Genomic DNA, 9,528 nt, shown 5'->3' on the forward strand with positions numbered 1-9,528 from the left:
CACGACTTGTTCAACAATGCCCTGTGCACCGGCTTTCTAAGCGCGTTTAATATACACACCCATGTCCAACCTGTATGCTTTTATTGAAAATGGTTCATGATGTGTGTGTGTGTGCTAATATTGTATATTTTACATACACCACTAGATATATGATAGTGTACATTACTGCAGTGTTTGTGGTCGGGAGACTGGATTCAGAGGAGGTACAGCGGCAATCTAAATATTGTTGAAGAACAGTGGGGACAGTGCCGCCAGTGGGACACGGGGCCCCAGTCTTGAAGCTGTCCTTGTGTCGTCGCTCCACGTATTGATGTGGGTCCCTCGTGCAGGGTGATCCAACTGTCCTGTGACCACGCAATTAATTGACCCCGAACTTGCTTTTTTTATTTGAAAAAGAGGCGAGTTTTAGAAAATCAAATGGGGGTCACAAGACATCTGGACTACCGTCTGCATGGACAGCTACCAAGAGTGTATCGAGCAATCCATCGACCCAGTCCCACATGCTCCATGGGTTTGTCTTGCTATCACATCATGATATGAAATACAAATGATCTGTGGCTAAGTCCTACTTCTGTCGGTGCAATATTCATTAAATTGTCTAAAATAAGAATCAATATTTTATGCCGCACAAAACACAATTTTACACTGAAATGTTGGAAAAGTAACTTATCGTTTTTCCTGTTAAAATTGATCGCAAACATAAAAAAAAGTTGTGATTATAAAATTGGTAGAATCTTGTGCAATTTTTTTTGTGGTTATGGAAATGTTTGTATGTCTGTATGTATGTTGAACTTCTGTATGTATGTCTGTATGTATGCCGAACTTCTTTCGCACCGTACGTAGCCAACTGCGCTAATTCGAGGTGCAGAGGAAGGACAGCAAACTAAACACAAAAAGAAGTTCTCAAGAAATGTTTTCAATTTAGATTTAAAAGTGCATAGCTCCCTCCAGTGGCTTCCAAATAAAAATATTACATAGGCTGACGAAAACCTTTATGAATTGAATAATATAAAGGTGGAGTATTTGCTGCTGGCAAGTAAAATTATTTGCTAATGTTAATCCATTGATTTAAACGATCAGCATATTTAGTTCTCCGATGTGAGGTTTTTACTTGGCTGAAGATGCTCCCAGCACGTGGAGCGAAATGTCAGACATCGCCCCAAACAACGCTCGGTACCACCTGCAACCACATCGGTGAGATATCTTCCACAACCACATTGGTAAGTTGTCCACCACAACCACATCGGTGAGTTGTCCACCACAACCACATTGGTGAGCTGTCCACCACAACCACATTGGTGAGTTGTCCACCACACCCACAGTGGTGAGTTGTCCACCACAACCACATCGGTGAGCTGTCCACCACAACCACAGTGGTGAGCTGTCCACCACAACCACATTGGTGAGTTGTCCACCACAACCACATTGGTGAGTTGTCCACCACAACCACAGTGGTGAGCTGTCCACCACAACCACATTGGTGAGTTGTCCACCACAACCACATTGGTGAGTTGTCCACCACAACCACAGTGGTGAGTTGTCCACCACAACCACATCGGTGAACTGTCCACCACAACCACATCGGTGAGTTGTCCACCACAACCACATTGGTGAGTTGTCCACCACAACCACAGTGGTGAGTTGTCCACCACAACCACATTGGTGAGTTGTCCACCACAACCACAGTGGTGAGTTGTCCACCACAACCACATCGGTGAGCTGTCCACCACAACCACATCGGTGAGTTGTCCACCACAACCACATTGGTGAGTTGTCCACCACAACCACAGTGGTGAGTTGTCCACCACAACCACATTGGTGAGTTGTCCACCACAATCACATCGGTGAGCTATTCACCACAATCACGCAAATGTACGCAACACTGTTAATAATCGAATGAATGCTCAAACTGTGTCAGCATGTGATTGCACGTGTTCGCTTTTGCATTCCAATATACTTCAACACAAATCCCTACAAAGCCCGAAATGTATTTTGTATCGATATTATTAAAGGGGTAGCTTTCAGTTCAAGAGTGTCGTGGATTAAAATCTGAACAATATTTCAGTTTGCCGTTTACATGTCCGCACGCGCAGAAGTAGAAACTGAACATGAGTGGATGGTTTGAAAGGCTGAGAAAACAGTTTCTCATGTATTGCCCTGCAATACATTACCAAGGTTCCTTTGCAAGCTCCATCGCTGAAGGGATTGGGGAAATTAACGATGTGCGTGGCTACATCAACGCCGTTCACATGTTTCTGTAAACGTTATTTTCATAGTAACACAAACAGCTTGAATCACGAAGAAGCCCTGACACAGCTCAATGTACAATGTAGGACCGTAAAGTTGTAAAGTTTTGTAACGACTTATTGTATCAAATCTTGTGTATTTTTAAAATCTACATATTTACACAAAATGTGCTGTCTATAGCAGCCCTTTGCTTTGTTTGCAATGGATGCAGTATTTAAGTGTCAATGTATTTATGCATATTTAATGCTTATTAAGTGTGCTACACAATGTTAAAGCATTTTGTATTGATAAACAGCAATATAATCGCTATCGTGTTTGCCTTATGCTCTATGTGCTTTGATTTTCAATCGATGGACTCCGTAATGTTTTCTATGATCAGTACACTCATATAAACGGTGTAAAATAAAGAATCTTTCCAAGCGAGCGTGTTACTTCAGGCACAAACCGTGTACAGCACGTGGCTTCAGCCGGAGCTGTCCAGTCCTGAGAAGCAAAACAACATTGCCGCACCTGGCACACCGACTCCTCATCCTCCTCATCCTCTCCTACGGCAGCTGATGTCGACGCAGATCAACGACGACGACGACAATGTCACACGCAGGTGGCCGAGCCGGATAACGGCGCCATCAGCAGGAGCGGAGAGCCACTCGTGACATGCCAACTCACGCTCTACCAGCGTCTGAGAAAGTAGCATCCAGTCGTCATGAGCTGCCCGACACTGGGAATGGTTGCAGAATGAACAACGTGCAAAGGTGTGCATTGCGTGTATGCAAGCTTTCAAACATTACACAGATATACATCCGTTTCTATTCTACGTTGTCATACAATAGTGGCGAAATGTTGGCACACGCGTGCATCAAAACACAAGCCAATCGACACCACTGACACTAATCCAAAGAGCCCCAAGTTTAATTGGAACCGGAGCCCCACCCCCGCCTCGACAACGTCTTGGACATTGTCGCCGTGTTGCTGAGAGACGTCGGCCAATGACCGTCGCTGTGCAGGAACCCGGATGCAAGCTACACAGCCGGACAACGCGACAAATCGCTCACCTTAAACACCCAGCCGTTCAGAAAAGTTGAATGCAGTATAGTACTATAGCAATAGAGCAAGTGCATAATCACTGAAGCGGAATTGATAGCATATGCTACTTTTGCTACGAGGATAATCCGGCACTGCTTCTGCGATGGATGCTCCCTATCCACGTGGGGGGGGGGCTGGTCCCCAACGCGTCGCTCGGTCCGCAGTCGAAGAGCGACTCGGGCGGTGACTGGCGGATCGCCACGAGGCGGCGCCTCTCGGGCGCAGAGCCCTGCGCGCCAAAGACAAAGATCCCCCCTGTAGCCGCAGCTGGTTGTAGGGGCAAGTGCTGTCAGCGAGCACCTATGAAGGCCGGCACGGCACACGAGGGGGTGGTTGGCCAACAACACGCCCGGCCGCCTTTGTCTCCCCACTGGCGATGTTTACACATCGCACCGGGTACACATTTGTGGCTGAGCCGACCTATGAGAGGCTAAGGACCGGTTCAGATAAACGTCACCGGTGTTGGCCGTGAGCCAGGAATCGAACCAGGGTCGCCAGGTTCGTCGCGCAGCGCGCTAACCACTACACCAGCGCTCCACCGCCACCACCATCATCACCATCATCAGCTTCACCACCACCATCATCACCATCATTACCACCACCATCATCACCACCACCACAACCACCACCATCACCACCACAACCATCACCACCACCACAACCACCACCACCACAACCATCACCACCACCATGATCATCACCACCATCACCACCACAACCATCACCACCACCACAACCATCACCATCACAACCATCACCATCACCACCACAACCATCACCACCATCACAACCATCACCACCACAACTATCACCACCACCATCACCACCACAACCATCACCACCACCACCACAACCATCACCACCACCACCACAACCATCATCACCACCACAACCATCACCACCACAAGCATCATCACCACCACCACAACCATCACCACCACCACAACCACCACCACCACCACCGTCTCGCGCTGCGCTCCGGCCAGGGGCGAGCCATCACATAAACACGCGAGCACTCCTCACACATGTTTAAATAATAAAATAAAATCGTGTTATATTAGAGATGCGTGTATCTCAATAGGAGCCCGCTACGGAGCACAAAGCGCGACGCGAAGGGGCAGAAAATCCGCGAACCTCAGTGCTGAACGGCGTGCGTCTGGGTTCGCTCGCTGCTGCTGCTGCCCCACCGAACAGAGTGAGTGTGTGAGTGTGTGTGAGTTCCATTAGGGGGGACACGTTTCGCAAGCGTAGAGAAGGGAGGGAATGACTGTGGCCGAGAAGACCTGAAACTTCGTGCGGAGCGACAGACCAGGTAGCTTCCACACAGCGTTACGCAACCGATGAAAAGATAATGCCGCTCGACTGATTCGGAGTGAGACCTCTGCTGTTAAACCAGAGACAGTCATGAGCACACTGCCCAGGTATGGGAAACTCTCCACTCTCTCCACAACTGCCCCATCACCAATTGGGAGCTGTGCGGGTGGAGTGTCCGATGGTACAAAATACCCAGGCAAGTGCTTAGTTTTGGTGGGGCTCATGGTAAGGCCCCACCTCTTGGTGGCAAGCTCCAGGTTCAGCAGCAGCGCCTACCAACTCCTCCTCTGAATGAGCAGCAATTACAAAAGCATTGACATACATAACATGGTTGAGCAATAGGGAGCAATCCGTTGACCGCACCCGGGCATCGATCAGCCTCCCATTGTGTCTGTACCAGATGGAAATTCCTCCGGTACAGCTATTGAAGGCTTCACGAACTACGTGGTCAAAATAGATGTTAAATAATGTGGGAGCCAGAGGACATCCCTGTCGCACCCCAAGGTGTACAGGGAATGGCCATGACTCCCGGCCACATAGTTTTACCCGGGCCCGCTCACCATCATGAAGGTCCTTAATGATCATGAGCAGAGGGTCAGGGACTCCGAAAGCGCGAAGAACAACCCAGAGCCCAGGCCTACTGATGGTATCATAGGCATTGACCAGGTCAATAAAGCAGCGCTGTAGGTCTTGTTGGAATTCCCTACACCTCTGCTGTAGCAGACGGACAGAAAATATGGCATCTGTGCAGGACCGCCCTTTCCTGAAACCGCATTGGGGCTCCGCAAGCCTCTCTTCAGCGTGCCTAGCAAGGCTATGTTGAATAATCCTTGACAGGACCTTTCCCGGCACACTGAGGAGTGAGATGTCCCTGTAGTTGTTACAATCTGTGCGGTCCATCTTCTTAAAGAGGGGGGCCACCAGGGCATCCTTTCAATCCTGTTCAACCTGTCCAGTGGTCCAGACTGTTGTTATGATGTCATGTAGGGCAGTCTGTGCACAAACGCCACCCTCCCTCAGCATTTCGCTTGGGAGATCATCTCTGCCTGGTGCCTTTCCTAGTCTCAGGCTCTGGATCGCCTTCAGTACTTCCTCAACAGATGGGACCTCAGCTGGCCACTCATCTTCGCCGGTTAGAAACATTTAGGCTGGCTTACCTAAGATCCATCCCGGGTTTAACCAGGCTGGATTGTGTGAGGAGCTCACAAATCCTTGAAAGATCTGGACAAAGTCCCATCGGGGAGCTCCTCCGGCAAGCAAGGCTGCGTTGGCTGGGTCACGTAGCCCGCATGCCCAGCCAGCGCATGCCTTAGCAGCTTTTGTTCGACCGGATCGAGGGGGCTAAACGGGCGCGGCACAGGCTAAATAAGAGATGGAGTGATGTGGTACAGAAGGATGTGGAAGTTGAATGGACTTGTCGATGACTGGTACCAGCGGTGTCAAGATCAGCCTCTGTGGAGGAGGCTCGTGAAGGACGTTACTGGGCAGTTGGAGGCAGTCGCCCTCCAGCAACAACGGATGGCGGAGGAGCGACGCTCACAACAACGAGTGGAGCGCCGGGTGGCTAAAGCACAGCAAGTTGGCACAGTAGGGGGAACAGGTGGTGCATCAGCCAGTCATCTCAGTTGGTCGACCCGTGGCACCTGCTGGGTCTGCCCTGTGACCTCCTGCCAGCGGACGTTCGACACTTCACGTGGCCTCAAGGTGCACATAGCCTGGCACAAGTGTCGTGGTGCCGTCACCGCCACTTAGTGGCGAATGGCGGTTGTTGTTGTGTGTGAGTGTTTGTGTGTGAGTGTTTGTGTGTGAGTGAGTGTGTGAGTGTTTGTGTGTGAGTGTTTGTGTGTGAGTGAGTGTGAGTGAGTGTGTGTGAGTGTGTGTGAGTGTTTGTGTGTGAGTGTTTGTGTGTGAGTGTGTGTGAGTGTTTGTGTGTGAGTGTTTGTGTGTGAGTGAGTGTGTGAGTGTTTGTGTGTGAGTGTTTGTGTGTGAGTGAGTGTTTGTGTGTGAGTGAGTGTGTGAGTGTTTGTGTGTGAATGTTTGTGTGTGAGTGTGTGTGAGTGTTTGTGTGTGAGTGTTTGTGTGTGAGTGAGTGTGTGAGTGTTTGTGTGTGAGTGAGTGTGAGTGAGTGTGTGAGTGTTTGTGTGTGAGTGAGTGTGTGAGTGTTTGTGTGTGAGTGTTTGTGTGTGAGTGTTTGTGTGTGAGTGAGTGTGTGAGTGTTTGTGTGTGAGTGAGTGTGTGAGTGTTTGTGTGTGAGTGAGTGTGAGTGAGTGTGTGAGTGTTTGTGTGTGAGTGTTTGTGTGTGAGTGAGTGTGAGTGTTTGTGTGTGAGTGAGTGTGAGTGTTTGTGTGTGAGTGTTTGTGTGAGTGTGTGTGTGTGAGTGTTTGTGTGCGTGTTTGTGTGTGAGTGTGTGTGAGTGTTTGTGTGTGATTGTGTGTGAGTGTTTGTGTGTGAGTGTTTGTGTGTGAGTGTGTGTGTTTGTGTGTGAGTGAGTGTGAGTGTTTGTGTGTGAGTGTTTGTGTGTGAGTGTTTGTGTGTGAGTGTTTGTGTGTGAGTGAGTGTGAGTGTTTGTGTGTGAGTGTGTGTGAGTGTTTGTGTGTGAGTGTTTGTGTGTGAGTGAGTGTGTGAGTGAGTGTGAGTGTTTGTGTGTGAGTGTTTGTGTGTGAGTGTTTGTGTGTGAGTGTTTGTGTGTGAGTGAGTGTGAGTGTTTGTGTGTGAGTGTTTGTGTGTGAGTGTTTGTGTGTGAGTGTTTGTGTGTGAGTGAGTGTGTGAGTGTTTGTGTGTGAGTGAGTGTGTGAGTGTTTGTGTGTGAGTGTTTGTGTGTGAGTGAGTGTGAGTGTTTGTGTGCGTGTTTGTGTGTGAGTGTGTGTGAGTGTTTGTGTGTGAGTGTTTGTGTGTGAGTGTTTGTGTGTGAGTGTGTGTGAGTGTTTGTGTGTGAGTGTTTGTGTGTGAGTGAGTGTGAGTGTTTGTGTGTGAGTGTTTGTGTGTGAGTGTTTGTGTGTGTTTGTGTGTGAGTGAGTGTGTGAGTGTTTGTGTGTGAGTGTTTGTGTGTGAGTGTGTGTGAGTGTGTGTGAGTGTTTGTGTGTGAGTGTGTGAGTGTGAGTGTTTGTGTGCTTGTATGAGGAGGGGGGGTAACTTAAAAAAGAGAGCCAAGGGAGTGGCGGGAAGGAGGGGTGTGGGGTAGGGGGGGAGGAGGGGAAGGAGGGGTGAGGGGTAGGGGGGGAGGAGGGGGGAGGTTATTTTAACGCTTTAAAATGTAAATACACGCGACACAAATGCTTCCAAACAAATGCTAATCAGCTCTGAGTGCAACACATGCATCTTTCTGTGAGCAGCAGACCATTTATGCACAACTTATCTTCAGGCTGACAATTTAAAATTTCCAGTAATTCAAAAGCATCCAGCATTTTGCTTTTTGGATAAATATTTACAAAACGCCCACACACACAGTGCCACCTGCAGTTCAATGAGCAATTACAGTCAAACCAAATGATTCCAGTATGAAATTTTGTCAATATTTTGGCAAGTGCAGGCCCTACAATTTGTTGCCTTTAATTCCACGTTGTACATAATGTCTTTAATGAACACGCAATGTTGCACCGGGTCTCCGACAAGCCACCAATCAAATGGCCTTTTTGGCAGCATGACAATGTAAATATATATTTATTTCATTCCATTTAATTCGACCACAGCGGCCTGCCAACCAACATCTAAAGTCAGTGAAAAAAACGTGTCTACTCCAAGACAGAAGGTGAAGACGCAGCTCCGCAATAGCTGAGATCTCCACGCGACGAGCTGAGAGAGCCCCTCTCGAGGGCATTGTCGGCGGAAATCAACATTACTTTTCATTATCAAAATACACTCCATTTTGCTCTTGTGAACAACTTTATTTCCTACATATATATATTCCTGTGTTAGCCAGGCGTATCCTTCCAACAGTATTTTGTTATTTAAAGGCAGTAAAACATCATTCCTTGGTGCGGGTCCACGCACAACATGTGTCAAGGCACCGTGGTTGAAACGCCGCACAATTGTACAAGTGTGCCACAGTGGGCAAGGGTAGTCGTGCCACTTCATGGAGAACGAAGTGGCCCTTGCCTTGTAGACACACAAGTTCACTACACAGGTTCACCACCCAGGTTCACCCCCCAGGTTCACCACCCAGGTTCACCACCCAGGTTCACCGCCGGGTTCACCGCCAGGTTCTCCAGGTGCCCGAGGGCTGCTGGACTCGCGACCGACATTCACCTACGCGCACGGACACGACTCACGGCGCCACTCAGACTGCCCCAGCCACTCAGACTGCCCCAGCCACTCAGACTGACACAGCCACTCAGACTGACACAGCCACTCAGACTGCCACAGCCACTCAGACTGCCACAGCCACTCAGACTGCCACAGCCACTCAGACTGACACAGCCACTCAGACTGACACAGCCACTCAGACTGCCACAGCCACTCAGACTGCCACAGCCACTCAGACTGCCACAGCCACTCAGACTGACACAGCCACTCAGACTGCCACAGCCACTCAGACTGCCACAGCCACTCAGACTGCCACAGCCACTCAGACTGACGCGCGAGTAGCGTGCTGCTGCCCATCACCGCGAGTCTCTGTCATCAGCAGGGAGGCGGAGGGGCTTGGAGAGGCCTTCATCCAGCAGTGGATTGGCCATGGCTGATGAAGCTCCGCTATATATAGAAGAGTCATAGGCAAAATTACATTAATCTGTCGACTCCAGACCTTTAAAAGAGTTAGTACAATCCAGTACAACGCAACATTGATCCAACTTCAACGAATCCAGCAGAGACATTTCGCGACTTTTGCCATTACAGTGATAATGTCTGAGAGGCAGGCTGCGTTCATTCTGGAGGATTCTGGAGTTG

This window comes from Lampetra planeri, chromosome 25 (genome assembly GCF_965212315.1).
Source record: "Lampetra planeri chromosome 25, kcLamPlan1.2.h2, whole genome shotgun sequence".
Lineage (NCBI taxonomy): Eukaryota > Metazoa > Chordata > Hyperoartia > Petromyzontiformes > Petromyzontidae > Lampetra > Lampetra planeri.